The sequence below is a fragment of the Pinus tabuliformis genome, chromosome 3_2 (genome assembly GCF_031772625.1).
Source record: "Pinus tabuliformis cultivar Carrire ecotype Pingquan chromosome 3_2, CPIR1, whole genome shotgun sequence".
Taxonomy (NCBI): Eukaryota; Viridiplantae; Streptophyta; class Pinopsida; order Pinales; family Pinaceae; genus Pinus; species Pinus tabuliformis.
In genome coordinates, this window is record NC_142302.1 from 1,123,960,939 (window position 1) to 1,123,974,296 (window position 13,358).

Sequence of the window (13,358 nt, forward strand, 5' to 3'; positions counted from 1 at the left end):
CAAGAGTGTGGGATGGAGTTGAAATCAAAGCATTATTTCCTTGCACATAAGATAGCTTGTTCGGATGTGGTGGTTGTCAGCTATAAAAAGGTTTCCCTCCTTCTAGCACCAGAAATTGTTGTGGTGTTGGATTCCACCAATAATAAGGGGGTCTCCCCGGTATGAAATCCCAATTAGACCTCACACCGTTTAGAGTAGGAGACCCAAACAGAAAGTATGGCTGATTGCCATCATCTTACAGAATTTCCTTGGCTACAATAAACGACACAAGAGAAATGCATGCACTTTCAAGATGAACAAATATGTTAGCCTTGTGATGTATTTGATTATAAAGTGTATACTGGTTCTTTCATGAAACAAAAAATAAAGTGAGTCTTTGAAGGAAATGTAATAGTACTTTGCTAGCAAAGACACACAAATAAACCTGAAAGAATCATTAGTAATCTTGCAAAATAGTTCACCAAGAAACCACGATCATGAAAGCATAAGACACACATTTCAAAGAAGCATACTAAAGCCAACGAAATAGTTCATTTTCATTAGTATGAATTAACATAAGCATACATCATAAACAATGAAAGAATAGACTCACAATTATTTACAACATATGCATGAAAAGTGTGCTGGCTCCAAGAGCTTCGAATTATGAAGTGAAAGTTCCAAGATACACCATTACAATGATACAACACTTGTTCCAATAGTGAAACTTTAAGCCACTACTTGCTTCTCAAAAGCCTATTATTGTCTCCTATGCCTGTCTTGAGAAGCCAAGGTGAAAAATCCCTTTGCTTGAGATATGAAGGTGTATATATAATGAATGAGTTGACTCTTCACCTCCCTTGTGGTTCTTGAGTTCCCCTTATCACTCTTGAGATTCCATATGACCTTTCAAACTCATAAGAGACCTTTAGAATTGTACATGGATTTTCACATTATTTGGGTGACCTTTGGACTTCCATACACTTTACATTTCTCATTTTCTTGAAAATTACATCATTACATCCACAAATGATGTGGCAATATGATGACTCATATGACTCTTGAGATGAGACTTTGACAATACATGAATTGGCACTAATGACATGGAATTTATGATGGTGTGTCAATGTCAATATTCTATTCTTGTGGCTATATTTATATCTTCATGATAGATGTTGCATGTTATTCCTCTTCCTCCTCCAAAAGGCTTGAAGATATGAAGTCTTCTATGTGATCTGGATTTTCCAAATTTTGTTGCAATCTAGTGTCCCTTCATCTTCTAGTTCAGTGATCATCTTGTCTTTGCAGTCTTATTTAGTGTCTTCTTGCATAATATATTTTTCGTGCTTCCTTAACATCATCCTATCATGTCAAGATACAATTCCCACAGATGAAATTCACCCATGACAAGATGACATCAGTCTGAAAATATCATAATCTAAATTTCCTCATGCAATTCACTCATTAGCATATAACTGAGTACTAGACAGAGGAGAAGGCTTAGGAATTGCACAATGCGTAATTCCAGGAGGTAGGGTTATGGGACTGGTGACTGTTACTGTGCAATGCGCAGTGGGTGGAGGTCTGAACAGTAAGACTGCACAATTGAGGGAAACAATGACAAAATGAAGCAAGTTTTCCCACTGTGACTGTGCAATGCACAATTCAAGAGAGATATTGGGCCACTGGATTGCATAGTTATGCAATTCAAAGAGACAAGGAGACACATTATTGATTGAAACTACAAAGTGCGCAGTGGGAGGCTAACTAGGGGGTAAGATTGTGCAGTTTTGTGGAGCGAGAGGCAGTTCTTGAGCACTTTGACTATGCAATGCGCAGTCCTTGGAGGCAACGAATTCACATTGCACAGTTCCAGGAGGCAGGGGATGCTGACTGAGGCTTGCAATTGCGCAATGCACAATTAAGGAAAACAAAGTGAGGCAGGGTTGGTCGGGAAATAAATCTTCCAGAATTTGACTAAGTGTGGGATCAATGAGGCAAAGATGAATCTAAAACAAGTATTTAACATGATCACACACTCATAATGATTGACGACAGAACAAGGATCACTTGACACCCAAAATCAACATGAACCCATTTAAACGACAACAAAATGACACTTACCGCTAAGTGCGACACATGTGATGACACCAACAAAAAAGTGCATAAAACTTTGTGAATGATTCGTAAATTTTTCCATGACAGATAAGACTCATTAGTACATAATTTGCCTCTTAAATATGCGCCATAACTCCCTTTCACAATGTGCAACACTTCCGTTACCAAAAGACAACACTTAAGTTTTATTCAAAAAGGGATTAGGAAACTTATAGAACAAACATGGAATGGATTTTACTATTAGAAAATACAACTCACAAGGTTAAATTAGTCTCCAAATTTTGGATATAGGCCAAAATTTGGAGGGTGTTTTTGCAACAAAAACACTTGGTGACAAACTGGTAGAAATCTAGCTTCTCTGCTTTGGTCTAACTTTATGCACAGGGTCTAGTCTCTCGGGAAGTATTGATTCATTGTCTGAATTAATTTGGCTTTCCCACTTAACTCGATTATAGATGTAGTCTCCTCTATTCCCTTTCTCAGTAAACACACATTCATAAAACTTACCGTATCACAATTGTTTTGATTCAGGAGAATGGTAATGTATTTGCGAGTTTAGGATGATCAGAGTCTTGGTTTTCATCTTTGGTGTTGCTTTGCTGCCAACAAGCATGTTCAGTACCCCGATGGAGTCACTACATGAACACAGGCATCACTTCCCTGCCAACAGGCCTGTTTGGTACCCGAACGAAGTTACTTGCTTCGCCTCTCTATGCAGGAAGCCTTTCTCTTCTTTAACATCTTATTTATCTTAGACATTATGCACATTGGCATATTATCGACGTTTATATTTCCATGATGGAAGATGGATCCCGACTTATTGAGAGCATAAGAGGTTGTACCTTCAAAGAGAGTTATATATTCCTCTGACATTGATATGCTTGCTGTATATTTTCCCCTTGCCCTTCTCTACTTGATTGTATTAGCATGAAAAACATTGATAATAACATAAACTGAGACAAGGAAAGAGGTTCCTAGAATAGAAACAGGTGTCATGGTTCTACACAAAGATTTCTTTTATGAATGGATCATATTTCCATTGAAACATTATTAACCATAAGGATATAAACCAAGGCAAAGAAGAAGGACAAAAAATTAGCCAAATGTTCTGGTGTGTCACAAAGCCCTTTTAATACAAAACACTTTCACACAAGATTTTATTCACAGGATGACAACACAAAAGACAAGGAAGGACACAACATGGCAGAAACAAACAGACAAACTACAAATAAGAAAATAAATATGTACATAGGGTAGGGACACTACGTTAGACTGCTATTGAAAATATTTCTTGAGATCTTTTCCATTGACATGAAGAGAGTCCGTCTTCCCATCTAAGGATTGGAGACAATAAGTATGACAACAAGGCTTGTCATGAACAACACATGGTCTGGTCCATAGGGACTGGAATTTAGTGTGTTTACCTTTCTCTTCGTGGGATTTGTCCCACTTCAATACCAGGCCTCTCACATTGAACTCCTTATTCCCCACGTTCTTCTTTTCAAACCATCGCTTGATACGACTTTAATGGATATCAACAATTTATTTCATTTTCCTCCTTTCTTCTTGTAACTTTAAGGGAGTGATTATCCTACTTTGAACCACAATACATGGCTTACCTTAAGACTCTTGAGAAAGTTGAAGGGATGGGAGGTATATGTTCGAAGGTAGGATGGCTTCCTTCCCATATACAGAGAAGTAAGGGGAAGTTCTCAGAGAGGGCTTAGGCATAACATGGTCAGCCCACAAAGCATTCAACAAAGCATTATGCCAGTTCCTTTATTAGAGTAAACAATTTTCTTGATGATACAAATTAGATTTTTATTGGTTGGCTCATCTAAATCGTTTCCCTGAGTGTAATATTTCGATGAATGTTTCAAAACAATGCCATTTTATAATACAAAATCATAAAGTTTAAGCAATGAGAAATGAGTTGCATTATAAAAAAACAAGTGACGTAGGAACGCCAAACCTGGTGATGATATTATGTTTGAGGAACTTGATGACCTCCTGCTCGTTCACTTGTTTTAGATGAACTACTTCCATCCACCGAGTAAAATAATTTGTGGCAGTTAAAATATATCATTGTTGCTTCGATGAGTGTGGAAATATCTCATCAGTTACATCCAATCCCCATTGTTGAAAAAGTTCTTCGACAACAATGGGCTGCAATGGGGCAATTGAATTTATATCACAATCAACAAATCTTTGAAAAATTGAACACTTGCGGGCATAAGTATGTGCATATTTGAATAGTGTGGGTCAATAGTAACTGACCCATATGATTTTGTGCGCAGTAGTATCACCCAGGTAGTGTCCACCAACTTGTCCGTTGTGAAGATCCTTTAATACCCTTTTCTAAATTCGGTGCTTCCATATACCTGAGTAGGACCCCATTGTGGTGCTTCCGAAAAACACACGATGTACCAATTTATATGACAAATATTTGAGTCGAATAACCCTATTTTGTCGTGTTGATAAGTGCAAGGGAAAGGTACCATGTTCAAGATATTGTCACACATCCATGTACAAGTACATGGTTGTGTTAGTGGGAAAGCTAGTAAAGACCATGGTATTTTATTATGTGAATTGGCTTGAATTCAAGATCATACTCTTGCAAACTTGTCATCTAGTTCGTCCTTCTCTCACCCAACTCTTGTTTTACAAAAAGTGACCTAACCGTGGGGTGAGGCACAAAGATAATGACATGTTTTTTAGAAGGTACAACCTAAAGCTATTTAGCACCTTGTATACTACATAGCATTGTTTATCTATGGTTGGGTAATTTAATTTAGGTCTTTGTAAGCCAACACTCATGAATGATATCGACCACTTATTTCCTTGATCATCTTTTTGTGTGAGAGCAACTACAAGAAAAGCATCAGAAGCAAAAGTATATAACAAGAAATCTTTGTCGAAATCTGAACTATATAATGTTGGAGCCTCGACGATTGCTTGTTTGATATGGGCGAAGGCATCCTTTTCCATTTTATCCCATTTATAAACTACATCATTCTTGATCATCTCTTGTAATGGTTTTACTATCGGTGTGAAATCCAAGATGAACTTGCAGATGAAGTTAATCTTCCGTAAAAACGATTGCATGGTTTTTTTGTTCACTGAAAAAGGAATCTAAGCAATAGTTTTGACCTACTCTGGGTCCACTTTGATCCTGCTCTTTGCAATAATATCGCCCAAGATATTTCCCTCAGACACTTCGAAGATTCTCTTCTTAGGATTTAAAGATATTCTGTATTTGTGACATTGCTAAAAAATCTGCCTCAGATGATGCAAGTGATCAAATCTCTTCTTTGAAAATACTATCACATCATCCAAGTAGACCACTACACTTTCTCCAATTAAGTTGCGAAATGTTATGTCCATAGCTCGTTGGAGAGTATCTCCTGCATTAATGAGTCCAAAAGGAATTTGCTTAAATGAAAAGGTACCCAACTTGGTATTTAAAGTAGTTTTGATTTTATTAGGTCTTATATGAGAACTTGATTTTATCCAAAAAAACCGTCTAGAAACGAGATTTTTTTATTATCTAGATATTATTTGGAGGATTTTTTCCATAGATGGCACAAGATAGTTACCCTTGTCCAAATCCTAGTTCAAATTGCGGGAATCCACATACAAGCATATCTCTCCAGACTTCTTTCTGATGGGAACCATATTGGAGACCCATGTAGAGCGACAAACTTTGAATATGATATGAGCATCCAACAATTTCTTTAGTTCTTTATGAATGAAGGGTTCAAGTGTAGAATGATTTTTTTTAATCAATTTTTGATGAAAAGGCTTTACCCCTTCTTTGATGGGAATTACATGCTGGATTATTTATGTGTCATAAGTTTTCAAGTCATCGTATGTCCACGTGAACACATCTTGATATTGCTTAAAGAGGTGGATAAAAACTTGTCGTTGTTAAGGTGTGTAACACATGTCAAGATTCACATACTTCAGATCTTATTTTGTAGAAATATTTACTTGTTCATACGAAAGAATAGAGTTGTGAGTCTTTGCATTAATTGGTCCCTTGAAACGATTTTGCAAGTCATACAACTTTTCCAAAGATACCACACCTTTAGGCATGTGATTTCATTTGTTTGCGTGATCTTACCCCTGCAAGGCTTTCTCGTTCTTGTCTTCATCAATGGTTGCATCCTTGAACACATCAACATTCGCCATGAAGTCCAATATCTGCTGGTCATCATTAAAAACACGAAAATTAGTAATGTTATCAGGCACAAATGGCCTATCAATAATCTCAACTTAAAACCCATCCTTTAACGGTGACAACCTAGTAGCAGCGTCAGCTAATGTATTTGCAACAACATTACAAATCTAAGGAACAAAATTAATATTAAAAGCTTGGAAATGTGAAATGAGATGCCATACCTCTTGTTGATAATTTATGGGATTAGGTGATACATAATGGATTGTATTTCGTACCTGATGTGTAACGATTTCTAAGTCGCCTATTTCAACTTTGAGGTCAATAGATTTCCTTAAACCGAAGATGCGTTCTTCATATTCAACAAAATTGTTAGTGCACTCAAATTCCAAGCAACATGAGATCAAATGTTTGTTCTCTTGTGGATCTATTAAAACGAAACCAACTCTAGAACCCTCCAGGTTTTTCGAACCATCAAAATACATTGTCCAAATGTTAGGAATACTAGGGTTAGTTCCTATAGTAGTAATATTTACATTTATAATACAAGAATAATTTGCATCGGTTGGATTACAAGGAAGGAGTTCCAACTGTGTATCTAGTGGTATGAGTGAAGGTTGCGTTAGATAACCTCTGTGATCAACCTCTGGAAAACAATTTCAAAAAATTATCTGTGCATAACTAATGGGCTCATTAGGCCCTTCAAGCGTTGTGACGGTATGCTTCGTAAATGGCTCACTCTCAACTCAAATTTTGTTGTTCTTGCCCTTATACAAGAGCCATAAATGTGACCAATTGGTAGCAAAGTATCCCTGCAATTTACTAGACTAGTCTCGACTCAACAATAAACCATGAGCTTTCAGAATGTTGACAAGGACTATATTGATACAATGGTTAATTCTATGATTTGATGATAAATAAATTATAACATTGTTAAGCTCACCAACTACCTGTACTAAAGATCTATCTAAATGAATGATTCTGGCATCAGTATTTTCCCATTTAGCATTGATTTTCTTGGCTACAGATAGGGGCGTGAAATTTGCAGATGCACTGGAATCAACTAGGCAATTATGGACATTATAATTAAATATATCAAAAGTTAGAAGAAATGGAGGGCAAGTAGACCTAGAATTTACATTTGTTGCGTTAACAACCAATTTAAGAATGGTTGGGGACTTACCAGATGAATCTTGAGAAACAAAATCCGTTCTACCTAATAGACACTGAGATGCAAATGCTTGAATGAGCAATTCTCGTTGCCCTATTATTTTTGCTAGTTCATAAAAGGAAATATTTGCACAAACCCTCTTCATGGATTCAATAATGTTGGAATCAATGTCTTCATCACGAGAAAAGTGTGTTGATGTGGTAGGTGGTGTAACTTTGTTTGACACTTCAGGAGTGGTGGACTTATTCTTATTGTTCTTGGAAGCACCTTTCTATGATTGTGTACTACTTGACTTATTATAAGTGCCCTGATTAGGATTACTAGATGATAAGATTTTCCTTAAAAATTTCTTTCTCACATATTGTTCAGGCACTGGTCCTTTGCTCAAGTTATATTTCTTAGCATGTTGTGGAGGAGGAGCATCACCCACTGGAGGTTCATCAAAACTTTGTCGATCATTATTGAGAATAAGATCAAGAGTGAAACTTACATCACCAATATTTGAATTTTCCTATGTCGAGGCAGGTTCATCTGTGTCTTCTGTCCACTCGAAATGATCTTCTATTGTCAAACTTTTAATAACATTTGCAACCACAAGATTCATGTTGTGCTCCACAGTGGGTATGTTTTTTTTAATGAACTTCTTGGTGAAAGGTACAATAATTTTCCATGCCTAAGTTTTCCACATTAAACACAACATTGGAGCTTTTTGTATACTTAGCCAATTGGTTGAATTTTTTCTTAATGAACAACTTGAAAGACTTATTACTATTATAATGTTGGCATTATGATACAGGTGTTGTCCTTGATGGAAACTCACTCAGAGGTATGATACAGGTGATGGCAACTTAATTAGATGACAGATCTAGTGCATTAGGTCAAAAGAAAGGTATACGCAGGTTAGACTTGATGAAAGTGCGTATACACGCGGGTGAGCAGAGCAAAAGGCACGTATACGTACACACGCAAGTTCACAGAAGTAAAGGTGCGTACATGTTGGAAAACTAAGTTTTGGTCCGTGGTATTTGGTCCATGGTATTGGTCCGTGGTATTTGGTCCGAAGTGTTGACCCCAGGTATTGGGTCCAAGGTATTGGTTCAACATGGTTTTGGGCCATGGTATTGAGAGAAGCCTAAACCTATATAAGGAGAAGATCATTAGGCCAAGGGGTGAGGTGAGAAGGTGATGAATATCTGATGAAGTGTGAGATCTAGTATGCTGGTTATGGGTTTGTGATGCTTAGCTTGATCTGAATCAAGGATGCACCTATGCGGATGATGATGGATGATGGATCAGGATATTAAGGCTTGGAATGTTTATGATTATATGGTTTGATTATGGATAGAGTAGATATGAATTATTGACGCATGTTTATTCTGTAAATGTTATGTTCTGATGTCTGAAATAGCTGCAAAGTTATAAGTTAGAATTTGCAGATCTGTACGCGGGTTGTCTTTGGTAAAAGCGCGTATACACGCAGGTTGGGTTCATCCGAGTAGCATATACAGTATGAAGTATGATATTTGAAGTTGCAGTTGGATCTGGTTGTTGTTGCAGAGTTATGTTGTCTGTTCTGTGTTCTGGTGACTGTGTTGTTGACAGGGTTTCAGTATTGGGTGATTTAGAGATTGATGATGCAGGTGTAGTTGATGATTGTATTGCAATGGTGATTATTTTATGGATCCAGTATGAAAATGTATGAAACGTGGTCCTTGGAAGATCGTAGAGTTCAGTAGGCCAGCGCCTACGTACTGGTAAACATATCGGCCAGTACAAGAGCCAGGGGGTTGTAGCTCCCTTCCAGGAGCAGCTGGAAAACGAGTGAAGGTTGGAGCCTTCAGTAGGCCGACGCCTACGTACTAGTAAATGGATCGGCTAGTACAAGAGCTAAGAAGGTTGTAGCCTTCTGCAGGCAGAAGCCTGCGTACTAGTATAAGACTGCACCAGTACTATTGTAAAAAGAAGTTTCTTATTAAAAGAAGATAGAGACGAATTGTAGCAGGTGGTTTTCACCCACATTAGGTTTCCACCTTAAATCATGGTGTTCATGTGTGCTCCTTATGTGTGATGATCTGTTCTGTTTTATTGCACCTGCTTACTGTTCATGTGGTTAATGAAGTTCTGATGCACTAACTAAAGATCAACATTTAATGGATTAACTAAATCATAAGTATTCTGGATATACGCTAGTTGCATTAGACACAATTGCGTATACACGTGGGTTCACTTAAATGAAGTAGCGTATATGTATCTAAGTATGAAGATGAAAAAGTTTTATTGATTTTATAATATTGATTCACCCCCCCCCCCTTCTCAGTATTATTTCCAACAATTGGTATCAGAGCAGGTCCTTTGGTAGAAGCTTGATCGCTTGAAGGAGATCCGTAGAACAATGGGAAAGAAAGCGCGTCAAAAGAAGAAGACAGCTCAAAGGAACAATGACAGCCTGCCGGTAAGTGGAAGCAAGGATCCAAATTCTGAATCACCCCAGAGTGAAGCTGAACAAGCAAATGAAGTATCAGATAAAATCATAGATCAACAAGATCTACTTAGCAAAAGGGAAAGTGCCCTCAAAGAAGAAGTTATCAGCTTAAAAGCTTAGCTGGAATATGCCTTCAGAGTTCGTCAAATGCTGCAGGAGCTGAATGAAGAAAAAGAAAAGGAGATTCTCAAACTAACGCAACAAGTGGAAAAAGGAAGAAAGTCTGACGAAATTTTGAAGAAGAGATGTCTTGAAAAGGAAGAACAACATCAAGTTGAGGTAAATATCTTGAAAGGTAAAATAGAAGAAAAGGATAAACTATTACGATTTCAAGATAGTACTAAGATTTTGGATGATATTCTTAGTAGTCAAAGGTCGTCTGCTATCAAAACTGGTCTTGGTTTTTATGAATCTGCTAAAGGTGAATCTAGCTCACAAGGTGAGGCAAGGAACTCTAATGAGAAATAAAAAATGATCAACAAGGAGATGAGAAGAAAACCCCATCAATGGCCAGGGAAAGGAATTCCTCAAAGAAAATCTTTTGCTCCTAACTTTGGAAGTGATAGACGATTATTTCCTCCAATGAATAATGTTGAATGTTATGTATGCAATAATCTTGGACATGTTGCAGATAGATGCAGAAGTAGAATGGTTCAAGACCATCAAACAAAAAGATCATCACGTTGCAGGTACTTTAAGGGATATTGTTTTGCTTGCAATATGTTTGGTCACAAAGCCATTGACTATTTTAGGAGGAATATGAAACATGTAAGATGTTATGCAAGCAACAAGCCTGGACATATAGCAAAAGAATGCAGGAGAAGATTGTGGACACCAACCAAAAGAAGAAAACATCATCACAGGTGAAGATATGGAAGGAAAAGGAAGTACAACCAGAAAGATGCGGCATAGAAGAGTACACACACATGACAGATTCAGAGGAAGCTGGAAGTGTGGAACATCAGTGTTCTAAATCTTATCCATAGGTTTCATGAAGACAAGTCGTGTATATACGCGAGTTATATGCTGCACAGTCGCGTATATGATGTTCTGAAGAAAAGCAGCAGTACAAAAGTCTGATATGGTTCAATCGCTGTTTTGATGATGGCATGGTACAGGTTCAGGGGGATCATATACTTCAAATAATGCATTGTTGGCATTATGGTTAGAAGTCTTTGGTGATGATGCTTATTGACATATCTTGCTTGACCAAAAGAATGGATTGCAGGTTACAGGTCTGGATGCTAGATGTTTATAATGTAGATCATATGGTGTATGATAGCTGTTGATAACTATCATGGTCTTGTTTAGGTCCTTGGTCTTTGTGAGCCATATGATGTATTTTGTTACCCCACTATGCATGGGATGATGATGTAATGAGTCATGTATAAACATTTGGTATATCCCCACCTGGTTGGGTGGATGAGTCAAAAATGGTGTATTCCCACTTGATTGGCAGATTGATGCATGTATAGAGTCATGTTATGCTTTTGCAGACCTTGCATGTGCTTAGGGGGAGCATGGATGGATTAGTACGTCTTGGCATATACAAAGGGGGAGCTCAATCAGAAACTTCAGCATGTACTCAAGGGGACTATGGACAGCAGAATGTATATCAAAGAAGAGAATATTTTGGTCCACCCTTTGCCCTTGATGTCAAAGGGGGAGAGTGACTTGGTGTAGTGGTTGCCATCAAGTCCAAAGGGGGAGATTGTTTGCATTATGATACAGGTGTTGTCCTTGATGGCAACTCACTCAGAGGTATGATATAGGTGATGGCAACTTAATCAGATGACAGATCTGGTGCATTAGGTCAAAAGAAAGGTATACGTAGGTTAGACTTGATGAAAGTGTGTATACACGCAGGTGAGCAGAGCAAAAGGTGCGTATACGTACACACACAAGTTCATAGAAGTAAAGACGCGTACATGTTGGAAAACTAAGTTTTGGTCCGTGGTATTTGGTCCGAAGTGTTGACCCTAGGTATTGGGTCCAAGGTATTGGTTCAACATGGTTTTGGGCCATGGTATTGAGAGAAGCCTAAACCTATATAAGGAGAAGATCATTAGGCCAAGGGGTCAGGTGAGAAGGTGATGAATATCTGATGAAGTGTGAGATCTAGTATGCTGGTTATGGGTTTGTGATGCTTAGCTTGATCTGAATCAAGGATGCACCTATGCAGATGATGATGGATGATGGATCAGGATATTAAGGCTTGGAATGTTTATGATTATATAGTTTGATTATGGATAGACTAGATTTGAATTATTGACGCATGTTTATTCTGTAAATGTTATGTTCTGATGTCTGAAATAGTTGCAAAGTTATAAGTTAGAATTTGCAGATCTGTACGCGGGTTGTCTTTGGTGAAAGCGCGTATACATGCAGGTTGGGTTTGTCCGAGTAGCGTATACAGTATGAAGTATGATATTTGAAGTTGTAGTTGGGTCTGGTTGTTGTTACAGAGTTATGTTGTCTGTTCTATGTTCTGGTGACTGTGTTGTTGACAAGGTTTCAGTATTGGGTGATTCAGAGATTGATGATGCAGGTGTAGTTGATGATTGTATTGCAATGGTGATTATTTTATGGATCCAGTATGAAAATGTATGAAACGTGGTCCTTGGAAGATCGTAGAGTTCAGTAGGCCGATGCCTACATACTGGTAAACATATCGGCAAGTACAAGAGCCAGGGGGTTGTAGCTCCCTTCCAGGAGTAGCTGGAAAACGAGTGAAGGTTGGAGCCTTCAGTAGGCCGGCGCCTACGTACTAGTAAATGGATAAGCTAGTACAAGAGCTACGAAGGTTGTAGCTTTCTGCAGGTAGAAGCCTGCGTACTGGTATAAGACTGCACCAGTACTATTGTAAAAAAAAGTTTCTTATTAAAAGAAGATAGAGACGAATTGCAGCAGGTGGTTTTCACCCACATTGGGTTTCCACCTTATATCATGGTGTTCATGTGTGCTCCTTATGTGTGATGATTTGTTATTTTTTACTGCACCTGCTTACTTTTCATGTGGTTAATGAAGTTCTGATGCACTAACTAAAGATCAACATTTAATGGATTAACTAAATCATAAGTATTCTAGATATACGCTAGTTGCATTAGACACAGTTGCGTATACACGCGGGTTCACTTAAATGAAGTAGCATATATGTATGTAAGTATGGAGATGAAAAAGTTTTATTGATTTTATAATACTGATTCACCCCCCCCCTTCTCAGTATTATTTCCAACATATAATCCTTGCTTAACTTCCTCTTAAGTTCTGATACTTCGTTGGTTAATGACTTTAAAGATTTTGTCAAGTTATCCATGTCGAAAGGATCTTTCTCTTTAGCTTTGGAAAAAGAGGTTTGGGACTTCTTAGAAGTGTCTTTGGAGTCTTTTGAATCTTCTTGATCGTCAATAACCCCAATAGAACTTAAGTCC